The sequence below is a fragment of the Crinia signifera genome, chromosome 1 (assembly GCF_055691185.1).
Source record: "Crinia signifera chromosome 1, ASM5569118v1, whole genome shotgun sequence".
NCBI classification, from domain to species: domain Eukaryota; kingdom Metazoa; phylum Chordata; class Amphibia; order Anura; family Myobatrachidae; genus Crinia; species Crinia signifera.
In genome coordinates, this window is record NC_139217.1 from 419,278,887 (window position 1) to 419,293,113 (window position 14,227).

The window sequence follows — 14,227 nt, forward strand, 5'->3', positions numbered from 1 at the left end:
CTGAGTCCTGCCATGCACCCAACTGGTATTTTTTGGTCACATGTGAGGCATTGCCGTACTCGGGAGAAATTGGGGCACAGATTTTGGGGTGCTTTTTCTCCTTCATACCTTCTGAAAATGAAAAATTTTGAGCCAGAACTGCATTTTTGTGTAAAAAAATGTAATTTTTCATTTTCACTGCCCACTTGTATCAAAATTGGTGAAACCCCTGGGGGTTTGAAATGTACACTATACCCCTAGATGAATTCCCTGAGGGGTGTACTTTGCAAAATGGGGTGACTTGTGGGGGGGTTCCACTGTATTGGTGCAACATAGCACCCACCATTCATTCCACCAAAATCTGTGCTGCAAAATCCAAAAATCACTCCTTCCCTTCTGAGTCCTGCCATGCACCCAACTGGTATTTTTTGTTCACATGTGAGGCATTGCCGTACTCGGGAGAAATTGGGGCACAGATTTTGGGGTGCTTTTTCTCCTTCATACCTTCTGAAAATGAAAAATTTTGAGCCAGAACTGCATTTTTGTGTAAAAAAATGTAATTTTTCATGTTCACTGCCCACTTGTATCAAAATTGGTGAAACCCCTGGGGGTTTGAAATGTACACTATACCCCTAGATGAATTCCCTGAGGGGTGTAGTTTGCAAAATGGGGTCACTTGTGGGGGGTTCCACTGTATTGGTGCTTTGGGGGTCTTGCTAATGCGACATAGCACCCACCAAAATTCCACCAGAATCTGAGCTGCAAAATCCAAAAATCACTCCTTCCCTTCTGAGTCCTGCCATGCACCCAACTGGTATTTTTTGGTCACATGTGAGGCATTGCCGTACTCGGAAGAAATTGGGGCACAGATTTTGGGGTGCTTTTTCTCCTTCATACCTTCTGAAAATGAAAAATTTTGAGCCAGAACTGCATTTTTGTGTAAAAAAATGTAATTTTTCATTTTCACTGCCCACTTGTATCAAAATTGGTGAAACCCCTGGGGGTTTGAAATGTACACTATACCCCTAGATGAATTCCCTGAGGGGTGTACTTTGCAAAATGGGGTGACTTGTGGGGGGGTTCCACTGTATTGGTGCAACATAGAACCCACCATTCATTCCACCAAAATCTGTGCTGCAAAATCCAAAAATCACTCCTTCCCTTCTGAGTCCTGCCATGCACCCAACTGGTATTGTTTGTTCACATGTGAGGCATTGCCGTACTCGGGAGAAATTGGGGCACAGATTTTGGGGTGCTTTTTCTCCTTCATACCTTCTGAAAATGAAAAATTTTGAGCCAGAACTGCATTTTTGTGTAAAAAAATGTAATTTTTCATTTTCACTGCCCACTTGTATCAAAATTGGTGAAACCCCTGGGGGTTTGAAATGTACACTATACCCCTAGATGAATTCCCTGAGGGGTGTAGTTTGCAAAATGGGGTCACTTGTGGGGGGGTTCCACTGTATTGGTGCTTGGGGGGTCTTGCTAATGCGACATAGCACCCACCAAAATTCCACCAGAATCTGAGCTGCAAAATCCAAAAATCACTCCTTCCCTTCTGAGTCCTGCCATGCACCCAACTGGTATTTTTTGGTCACATGTGAGGCATTGCGGTACTCGGGAGAAATTGGGGCACAGATTTTGGGGTGCTTTGTCTCCTTCATTCCTTGTGAAAATGAAAAATTTTGAGCCAGAACTGCATTTTTGTGTAAAAAATGTAATTTTTCATTTTCACTGCCCAGTTGTACCACAATTGGTGAAACCCCTGGGGGTTTGAAATGTACACTATACCCCTAGATGAATTCCCTGAGGGGTGTAGTTTGCAAAATGGGGTAACTTGTGGGGGGGTTCCTAAATTTTAGCATCTTATGGTGCCTAGAAACCTACATAGTGCCTAAAAAATAATCTCATAAAAAGGAGGCTCCAAAATCAAGTAGGTGCTCCTTTTATTATGAAGCCTGTGGTTTGGTCAACGTGCACACTAGGGCCACATATAGGATATTTTTGAAAACAAAAGAATTGGGGGAATCAATTTTTAGTCACATTTCTCTAGTAAAATGTACTGTGTTCCTTAGAAAAATGTATTAAAATTGCAAATCTGCAAAAAAAATGAAATTTTGAAATTTCACCTACACTTTGTTTTAATTCCTGTGAAACACCTACAGGGTTAACAAACTTCCAAAATGCTGTTTTGAATACTGTGAGGGGTGCAGTTTTTGAAATGGCATCATTTATGGGGGTGTCTCACATACAAGTCCCTCAAAGTCATATCAGAACTGAACTGGTCCCTAAAAAAATCAGTGTTTGAAATTTTCTTGAAAATTTGAGAATTTGCTATTCATATTGTAAGCCTCCTAGTGTCCAAAAAAATTAAAAGGAAGTTGAAATAATGATGGCAACATAAAGTAGACATATGGTCTATGTTAGTTATTAACTATTTTGAGTGGTATGATTATTTGTCTCACAAGCAGAAAATTTAACATTTTGCAAATCGCTAAATTTTCCATTTTTTCACGACATTTTGGTATTTTTCACAAAAAAACACAGACTGTATCGACCCAAATTTACCACTAATTTGAAGTACAATGTGTCACGAAAAAACAATCTCAAAATCACTGGGATAAGTAAAAGCAAAAAAAAGTTATCCCCACTTAAGTGAGACATGTCAGATTTGAAAAAAATGGCTCTGTCAGGAACGCAAAAACTAGCTCTGTCAGGAAGGGGTTAAATGTATCCATTGAGTCAGCCATCACAACCCTCTCTGGCAGAGCATTCCATAAGTTACCTGCCCTTACTATAAAGAAACCTTTAATTCGCCGGGTGGCAAACATCCTCTCCTCTAGCCTTAAGGCCCCCATACACTATGCGATTTGGGCCCGATTTCACCCGATTCGGATGAATCTGGCTGTGAAATCGGCCCAAATTGCATGTTTAGACATCCTGTCCGACCCGATGCGCAATCAGCAATTGGCTGAGAGAGCTCTCAGCCAATCACTGGCTGGCCATTCATTTGTCTTGTTTTTATTTTCCTTGCAGAGTGAGTCCCTGATCCTCCTGCCCAGCTCCCTCGTTCCCTCGCTGCTTCACCGGCGTCCCCCGTGTGCTGCGTCTGTGTCCCCTGCCCGGCTCTCCGGCGGCCCCCAGCACCGCTGCCTATTTATCAACTTACCATGCCCGCCCCCCCCCCCCCCCATGCAGCTCCCCAGCATCCCCCTGCAGCTCTCCCCCTGCAGCTCCCCAGCGTTCCTCGCCCGCTGACCCTGCCCACATCTCCCACTGCACTGCACATATACAGTAAGCGGCAAACAATAAAAAAAGAACAAGGCAATAATAAATATTTGTGTGTTTATCATTAGTTTTCTGCAGTAAGTTATAATAAGTTGCGCAAAATAATGACTGTAAAATGCTGCATTGCTCTTCTACAACATGACTTATTTATAACCTCATGATTACCACCACATATATACTAACTGGAAGGTCATGCACATGGCTATGTAACACTATTATTCACATTATTACCATCCAGAAACTAATACAAATGTAATGAATTATGCAAACTGTATTAAAGCATATTAAATCTATACTTAAATTCCATATAGCTGAAACATCAGTTTATGCATAGTTCCACTGGGGGAATCCTTTGCTTCTTGGTTGCCAACGGGGATATTATTATCCTCTAAATCAGTGGTTCCCAACCTGTTTTTCTTTCCTGTACCCCTTGATCAGGCTTTTCATTTATGAGTACCTCCTCCTCTCAATTTGCAACATCCACAGGCCCAATAGCCCGGCATGTATCTGGGATTATGCTTCGGGTGCTTCAGGCTACCGAATCATATTCCCTTATAACCAGCCTGCGGATCCATGATAACACTTGGGTTCAAGACATTATCTCAGATCCCATGTGTTATCACATAAAACAGAACTATTTCTCCCCCCCAACCACCAAAAAATAGGCTCGTGTTACATAGCCCGATGACCATTCATATATTGCATAGAAACACATTTTAGGCATAATAATAATAATACTAATAATAATAAAAAGAAAAGTCTACATTTGGATTGAACTTTTTCCATGTGCAATAGCTAATACATTTTTGTCTACACATTTAAATAGAAATGATATTTAATTTTCATTCTGATGTTCTTTTACCATATGTTTGCGGTAACGACTGTCATCGTATCACTCTAGACAAAGTGTCTGATTTCATTTTGAAAACCACATTTTGGAAGTTGGGGCTATGTAAATAAAATCGGACATTGTAATGAATTAAATCAGATGAAAAAAGGCTGATTAGGAAAGGAGCTGACAGGTATATATTGCTCTGTAATGGATATCATAGTGGGATAATATTCTGTAAACTGTGGAGAGAATGGATACGCCTGTTAGTGTGGAAGCCTCTTATCTGATCAATGTAAGGATTTTACAGACAACAATATATTATATACAATGACTTCAGCAGGAAGAACTGATGTTAGTCTTAACTTGCAGATATATAATGAGTATATTTCTCACGGCCACTTGAAAGGAGATAATTGAAAGCTTTACTTTAGTGTAAACCAAGTCTTGGTCGAAGCTTTGGTCTTGAAGTTCAGGTTCAGAGCAAAATAACTATTTACCTTTATGTCATTGGTTTTCATTGTGGACATTTCTACATACAGTAAATAGCTGTTCTGCATTGTTTAGCTATACTCAAAGGACCTTATTCTGGTCCGTTCGCAAGCTCTCCTTTGTTCGCATGGGGCCGATGCTGGGCGTCTGCGCATGCATAGATGCAGGGTGCGTGTGGCCAGGGCGAACAGACTGATCACTGGGTGCACGCACACAACATTGCAGAAGGTGGGCAGAGGGGGGGGGGGCTAGCATGGGGCGGCGGTCCAGGGTACTCGCCCATTGGAGCACCCAGCATTTTGTGGGCGTTCCCATGAAAATTTCCCATGGAAATCGCCGGGTGACATGGACACCGGATGTCAGCTGCCCGCCCAGTTCCTCACAATTGTGCATATATAAGTGACCTGAGTGTCACTTTATATATGCATGCATGCACATCTTTCGATGGTCGGCAACCATCGAAAGCTGTGAGAGTTTCCCCTCTGCCTGCGAATGGATGTTTATGTAAAACATCCATTCGCAAGCCATGCGATCGTGCACGGCATGCGAATGGGGGGTGGGCGGACTGCCATTCGCCAACCAGAATAAGGGCAATGTCACTGAGCCATCAGAAATGATAGGGTTAAACATGTTAGTAAAAATGATCTGTGCTGGATTTCTGCAACAACAAAAAAGTGATCTTTTTGCAATGGTTTAATTGAATTTCACTTAACGAGAAGCTTCTCCCTCTCATTCCAGGCCAGGCAGCTTGGTGGGAGCACTAGTCATTATTGCTTTACAAGGGAACAAAAAATCAAGTCAATCTTGGAGTTTCTTTCAGTGGTTGTTCTATATGTGAGAATAATGTACCATAGCTTATCAAACCAGAAATAAACACACAAACACCAACTGCTTTGTATTAAAGATCAAAGCTTTTATTTTTATTTTTAGACAATGAATATCCATTTCCGTTATGGGTAGCAAAGAAGGATGCTATAGGATGCTCAGCTGCAGCCAAATCTAATAAAAAATATAAAAAAATATGTGGTGATTAAAATAGTGTCTCAGGTGTAAATTGCCATATGAAGGACACACCACTGTTTCCTATGGCACAGTATGAGCATGTCCACAGAGACAGGCACCCAATGTCCTCCAGCAGAGGTAGGTCATGCCAACCATCTTTTAATGGGTAAGTGTCACACCATGACCCATAGACCACAGGCTTGAGCATGGTTTGTAGCTCATTCCACCCTAACTGTGCCCCACCAAAGAACAGAGATTATAGTAAAGAATAAGGCAAAGAGGAATGGATGAAGGTGATGAAAGAATGGACAACCAACTGGTAAAGATGGCTACCAGCTTCAAATCCTATCCTACATACCAGCAAACTGACACTGACACTCAACATACTTACCAAGATGTATGCATGATATCAACTATCGGGTATGGCAGAACTTCTTAGGGGTGGGCCTAATTCCCCTAAACATTAGGAAAATGTTAAAGTATTTTTATAATGTACATTAATGGTATAAAAATGTTTTAATAATAAATTATTATATTAAAATGTAATAAATCTAAATACCTGAGAAATTCTTCCATATCAGCTCATCACGAATCACATCCCCACTCTAACTCCCCTAGGTTGTGTAGATTCAGCTTCCTCCAGGACTACTAGAATGCCTTCCTCAGCATAATTGCCTTGGCCCAGGGAAATGTTATGCAGCATGCAGCAAGCCTCCGTCCTGTCCAAGGGGGCCCATTAATGCCCCACATGCTGGGACTTGTGGTTCGCCAAGTCCCAGCATATGGGGGAATGTTTTTCACTTTTATGCGTATCAGCCTGGCCTCCGCAGCCCACCGTTTGTGACTTTCTATTGTGCATAAGATAAAACTTATCTTAAACCTGCTACATTTGTCATTGTAACCTCAAAGTCAGTACTCCAAGCTCTTTCGAGTCCTCATCCAGTCTTACCTGTGACACCATGAGGTGTATATCTGCCTCTGAGTAGGTGAGAGAATGATTATGGTTACAGAGTTCCTTACAGAGTAGTGGGGCAGTGCTATATTATAGTTTTGTAATATTCACAATATTGACGGATAGTAGATACAGCATTCCAGTCACATTGCGTTCCCAGCGAGAGTCTGGAACTACATTCACATTATGAGGCACAAAATGTTTAATAATGAAAGGCAACCACTGTAGTTAAACAAGAGTGCTATGCTATCTGAAAATTCATCATAGAAATGCCATGATTGACAAAATATTTCAAAAGGAAACAGGTAGCAAGTTCAGCAACTGATGGATCACTATTTTTACTTATTTATGAAGATTAATGGAAGTCAAAACCTGTACCTTTCTTCAAGAAAGGGAACAATATTATAAGCCTGAAATGATGGGCTGGGGATCTGTCTCAGAGGCCGCTGCATTATTTAAATCATTTCTGCTGGAAGCAATTCTACAATATATTGTATAAAATAATTTGCTAACACGTAGTCAGCATAGTTTCATGTGGCATTGGTTATGCATAGTTTTCCTGAGCATGGAAGAATGAAAGTTTATGTTAAGGTGATTAATATTCTAAAGTTGAATTTAGATATAAATCTAAATCTGGTAAATAAGTGAAAATGCTGCAGTATGGCACTGTATTATATAATATTGTAGTAAGCTGCCGATCCAGCATTCATGGTGTATGGGGTCCTTTAATTTAACCCGCATTCTTTAATCTAAAAGTGTTCCTTACATATTTATTGTTGCCAGGAGAGAGAATTCACTTTTGTAACACATGCACTTAATGCATACTTGCCTACTTTCAATTTCCCCTCTCTGGGAGAAGACCAGAGAGGCAACACGTCAGGGGGGCGGGGCATCACTTGGCCCCGCCCCCTCCCATGCCGGAAAACTCAGTGATTTGCGGGCCGTGGAGAGGGGATGGGGCTTAAATGACGCAAAATTATGCGATCGCTTCATTTAAGCCCCGCCCCCTCTCAGCGGACCCCACGATTTCAGGTAATTAAACCAGCGGGCAAGGGGGGGGAGCGGGGGCAATTACCAGAATGTGGGAGACTTCGCCACCTTCCCGAGGGGTCGGGAGAAGGACCCAATTTCCGGGAGGCTCCCGGCCATTCCGGGAGGGTAGGCAAGCCTGACTTAATGCAACTGGTCATAAGTAGGGTGGCCAATCTCTGGATTGGTGGGCTCCTGGGATTTGGCCCCAAGATGCCCAAAATGGTATTTCAATCCCAGGATTGGAGTTTCCAATCCCAGGATTATAAGGGTTAGACGGCATGCACAATCTAATGCCGGGATGCCGGGTAGCATCTGAGCACTCGAGAGACCCACCTAAGCAAACTCATTCTCAACTGCATATTCAATTGCAGCCTACATGCAAAAACAAGGAACATCAGAGCTAAGGGTTGATAGCAATAGAGGCACACATACTATTTTGTACTATGTTTTAGCATGTACAATCTTGCAGTTAATAGCATAAATGCTTCACGAAAAGGGCCACAACACGCCTGCATTTTATTAATCTTCCCCTTAATCTCCCAGTTGATACATCCAAATGGTGAATTCCTGTTGATCACTTAGGCCCTTATTCTGATCGGTGCGGATTTTTCCGCATGCGGTCGGACCGCCGATGGTTTCCGACTGCGCATGTGCAGAGGTCACTCTGCGCATGTGCAGGCGGTTTCGCCGTACCTATTATTTAGACGCCGCACAGGGGGCGGAGAGGGGCGTGAAGGGCTACTTAGCCTCATTACCCTATGCATACGCCCCGCGTTTCATGGGCGTTCCCATGCAAACGCAGGGCGTATGCATGGTAATAAAGCCGTGACGCATGTGTAGGGGGCGGGCATCTGACATCGCCGGATGTCAGCTGCCCGCCCCCATACATGATTTTATACGTGTCCGTGTGGTCTAGGGTGGCGGGCGCTGGTGGAGCGTGCGGCCCTGCATTCGATGTTCGGCGACCATCGAATGCAGGGGCTGCTCCAAAGATGGAGGAGGCGTATCCCCGTCCACTTTCATGCGGACCGCCACATATCCGCGTACGGACGGAGGTGGCGATCCGTATGGAAGGCGGGGATTCGCCTGCACGGTCCTGGCCGCATATTCTGATCTGGCCGCACAGATCAGAATAAGGGCCTTAGTGACATACCTCTGAGCATGCACATCTACCGATAATTACTCCAATGTGTTATAATGGCCCATTGGGAACAGACATGAATTAAGCCCTTGGTTTAGAAAAGCACCTACTATAAGAGATCTGTTGAAGAAAGCTTTCACGTATGATAGACCATTCGTGTAATTTGGCAAGTGTTTCTATCAACTTTTGCCTGTAATTAAAGGTGGCCATACACATGCAGATTTATCTTAGATATGGCTGGTTGGAACAAAAACATGGTTATGGATGAGAGCAGTGGCGGTTTTTACCTATGGGCTGTAGGGCTGCAGCCCCCCCAGGTAAAATCTGCCACTATAGTGAAGCCAGATGCAGTTTTTGAGACAGCACTGGCTTCCCTGTGACTGGCAGTGACTTCCAATTTGGAGTCCGACCTGCCAGTCACAAAGACAGTCCGATTGGAAGTTGTTCCCTTTCTCCGGAATGCCTTTGTGCGGGCTGATGTGCAAAAACAGGGATTGTGCATGCGCAGTACATATATCGGTACTGCGCACGTGTTGGTCCCAGTGCCTGTCATTTGTATTGAACAGGCGCCGGGACCAAGATTGCTTCTATGGGCTGTTGCCCAAGCAGCCCATAGAAGCTGGCCGCATGCGCAGTAGACATATTTGTACTGCGTATGCGCCAGTCCCGACGTCTGTCATCACAGCACAGGCGCCGGGGATGGGACTAGAGGAAGCAGTGGCAGCGGCGGCAGCAATAATGGGAGGGGGTGCCTGAGTCGTGGTACCCCCGCTGCGGCCAGAGGCAGACCCCCTCCCCAAATAAGGTATGAGCCGCCACTGGATGAGAGCAAATGACAGTTGACCATTTGTAGAAAAGAATAATATTGAGGGCGCTTGACTCCGATGTCGATGGATCGAATTATGGAAAAGAATGTATAGGACAATGTGTAAATTATCTCTATTCAAAAAGTTACTGAATTATCCATACAAAAGAAGATGGCGAAGATGCGTACTTTTACTCACAGTTGGAGTAGTATATGGACTCCTATATTGGTTTCTTTATGACGGGATCTGTAGTTTATGTGTTCCCGTCAGGATGTCCCTCATTGTGGATTTTATACATTGGAGTCAAGCGCCCTCAGTATTATTATTTTCTACAAATTCTACAAGGGAGAAACTGCAGTGAATCTCCATCAATATTGCGGCAGCAGGGACTTTGTGATTGTGCCTTGGGACTTTTCTATATCTTTTTGAGACAGTTGACCATTTGCTTGGAAATGCTGGAAAACTGACAAACCGTCTTTCATCCATAACCATGTTTTTGTTCCAACCAGCCAGATCTGAAGATAAATCTGTAAGTAAGTATGGGCACCTTAACTTAGTGACTCAGTGGAATTAAGTTATCCCCCCTAATATCTCTTCCCATCAGTGGCGGAAGTTTGTACCAATTGCCAGGAGGCAAGATGCATATTGGAGCCCCCCCCCCCCCCCCCCCCCCACACACACACACATGCAACCTTATATAAAATATAAAATGAAAGAGAGAGAAAGAGCAGCATCACTCCTTGGATCGTGGAGTGAGCTGCCTGCCAATGCGCATTTCGCGTCAGCTTTTTCAAAGGCCTTTTTTTCAAAGGCCTTCAAAGGCCAATGCGCATTTCGCGTCAGCTTTTTCAAAGGCCTTTGAAAAAGCTGACGCGAAATGCGCATTGGCAGGCAGCTCACTCCACGATCCAAGGAGTGATGCTGCTCTTTCTCTCTCTTTCATTTTAAAAATTCTTTCTATTGCACTGTGTTATAATGGGATTATCCCAAGTATATGTACATTATGTTGTGTCTTCCTGCCGTGGTAACCTAAGTCGCAAAATGAACACTAATTGACAGAATAAGTTTATACTGAGATCTTTCCACTGCACGTGCAATCAATTAATTGTATGGTGTGTATATAGGGTAAAACCATTAGGTACTAGTGATAGCACAATTATATATTACCACAGTACTAAATATGTATATGGGGCCATGAGCTATATATATAGATCTGCAGCATCAACTGAATGGCAATTTGCGCTAAATAGCGCACACACGTATATGAACTTCAATAATAAATAAATTGTTGCTTGATTTAATAAAGGCATTATAGATATATTTGTGCTAAGATATAAGAGCACCAACAACTCACACTGTTATTATTACTATTAGTGTGTACCAGTTCGCCGTTTGATGCTAGTAATATACAATAACTGGCTCCACGGCTTTAATAAGCAATATCAAATCGCACAGTGTGTATCTAACACCAGCTTTAAAGGTGTTACCAATAGTTCACCTTCCAATTACTACAATTATTGTCTATATGTGTCCTTAGAGGCACTTAGGTGAATATCAACCTGTGTGCAGGAGTTCAATGCGTTGTGGTCTCGCTAAACACGCAATAATTGAAAGGATTAAACCTTTGATACATGATGCAGCCATCATAGTGTATTTCCAGTTATGAATACACAGGCATAACTACTACACATATTGAGCCAAGTGGTATTATACCAATCCTTTTTACTGTCCTGATCGCCGAGATCATAACTGACTCCAAGGTTACAACAAGCAATATTAAATTGCACAGTGTGTATATAACACCAGTATAAAAGGTTTTACAAACAGTCCACCTTTTAATATTTGCAAGCAATGTTAACATGTGTCCTTAGAGGCACTTAGGTGAACATTAGCCTGCTTCACAGGAGTCCAGTGTGGTGCGCTTTTGGTAATTGCGCAATCATAAAATGGGACAACATATTTGACATACGTTATAGCTATCACTATACATTCCCCTTACAATACACACTTACAATTAATATACTCACTCAGCCAAGCGGTATTACACCTATTATCCAATCATCTTGATTGCTGAGAATATACATTATTAAGTATAGCGCTGTAAATTACAGTACAACCAAGCACAATAGAGCCACCTACCAACATATTAGATTGGAGGGTCTGCAGCGATTTATACTCAAGATCACACAGACAGTGGATAAGAGAGGTTACCACATATAGTTAAAACACTGTGGTTACAATGTATTGCAATGGTCTGATACCAAACATTTAGCAACATTGTTTCAACCATACAGTAACCTCATCTACAACCACAATACCAGAAAACCTTCACAGGTTATACTAAGATAGACAGAACAAAATACAACAATAACACAGTGCAACGTTTTAATCACTTTATTTTCTATGAATTTGCACTTATATATGTTTGTCTATATTTCGCTGGCTTGCAGCTATTTTTAATCAATATAAATAAAAGGTATATTTTAACATTGAACTTGTCGGTGGATACTCTCAACGGGAATTAATACACTTGATATCAGTTGAATGAGTGCCTCGAATTGGGAATCCTTTTCTTCTTTTTTCTTCGAGTGGTGAATAATTCCCAGCATCCTCGGCAGCTGCACAGAAAGTCTGTAGCATGTCACATGACCTATGTCAGAAGGAGGTTGAAGAGTTGGACAGGGCAGTTGGTGTGGAGAGGTCCAGGCAGAAAGAGTGTGGCAGACAGAGGGAGCATGGAGGATGCTTATACTTACTGGGGGTATGCAGAGACGGCTCATCAGTTGCTGGGATTCCCTCTCAAGTTATTGCTGTCACCTGTCGGACTGTAAATGATAAAAGGAGAGGTGTGGTGAGTCCAGCCCCAAAATACATACAGTACATACCTGTACCAGCCCAGGAAAGAGGTGTTCTTATAATTACCTACACAGCTGTATACATTTTACAGACATTTTACCTCAGAAAAGGAGATTTTACCTCATAGAACTAAAGTTTTATACACAGCCACAGACAGAAAAGAGACATTTACCTCAGAAAGGCTGCAGTAATCTATGGTTATATACAGCTGCAGACAGAAAAGAGACATTTACCTTAGAAAGGCTGTAATACGCGCTTCTCTCACCCAAATGTATATATTGAAAGATGTACTGTACTATCCCAGGAAGGTTAAAAGACACTAACACCCTAATGCAGGGGTAACACAGAGACTGCGGTTACTGCAGAGGATAACTGTACAACAGGCAGACATTTTTGTGCTTCCTCATCAGAAGGAGAGAAGAAGTCATTTTCCCTGACTAATATTATTTGATGGATAAATAGTGACTGTAATAAGCAATATGGTGTAAAAACTTTATACAGCTGGCTTCATGTTACAGTGACTTACATGCTTTGGCAAAGGATATGAAGAAAAGTGGAGAGAGGATATATACAGTGTTGTTACAGTGTTGTTACATTGTGAGAGCCAGCAATTATTACCTGATTCACCTTCACTTGTGGATTACAAATACAGTAAGCCCATTGCCAGGATACTCAGTGCAGGACTCCAATCTACAAAACAGACATAGCTGCTTTGGTTATAATCACTACCTAATAAATAGAGAGACTAAGTAAAAGTTTACAGCTGCAGCAGGTATATTATTGCGCAATAATAAAGTAGTATTTAAGCATATAATAGTGATATTATTGTCATTTTGATGTCAAGTGAAAATGGTAACAGTATATCTATGTTGAATATCTATATATAAATTGACTTATAGTTCTGTGTTTGTGTCCGTCATAATCGTAACTATCTTTGTTACTGTATTAAAGTAATGTTTATTTCATATATCTTTTAATGTTTTAACTTGTAAAATAAAATACCTGATATATAAAAGAAAGAAACATTGCCATGGACATTCCTACAGTTAATACACTTACCTGCTAGTGGAAAGGAAAAGGGAATTAATTAATATACTTTACGGTTTATTACACACATGGTTAGCACTGTACATGTTTATGAGGCACAGACCATTATATCACAGACCATCTTCAGGATTCTGTACATTTGATACATCCATAAGTAGCCATATTTAGAACAGTGAGAGCTCGGGATTCTCTTAATGGAGGTCTTTGCTGCAAACCCATGATAAACTTATTTCTTACATGAAACTGTATCACCGGTTATGATTATTAGATGGATTATTGCAGTGCCTGGATCAGGGAATATTACCAATCCCGATTTTTAACGATTCACAAATATTTTGTAGTTTTCCCACAAAGATAAGTTGGCAGCTAAATTCGTGTGACTCTGTCTTCCGCAGCTAGTCTATAGAACAATAGGAAGATGGGTTATAGTCTTTAGAACCTTGCTATCCATGTAAAAAGCAGGGAGCCATGATTTTGTTGGGACATGGTAAATTCAGAGATGTGGTGGAGGAAGACTTTGCCTTCTGGCCTGGATCCAATGGAAGCTTGGTGGCCTGTATAATCACTACTGATTTGGCAATATTAATTGAGATGCTTTATGGTAGACCTTTATTCTCCTTATTTCTTCAATGAACTTGTTAGAAAATGGTAAATGAAATTGTAAGTGGTAGGTATCAATTAAATCCATTTGCAATATTAATAGCAGCAGCATTATTCTTTCTGCCATTTGAGTACATTGGTAAGTGCCACCTAGGCAGAGCGTCTGCCATATGATGTTGATGCTCTGCATTTTGCAGCGTGAG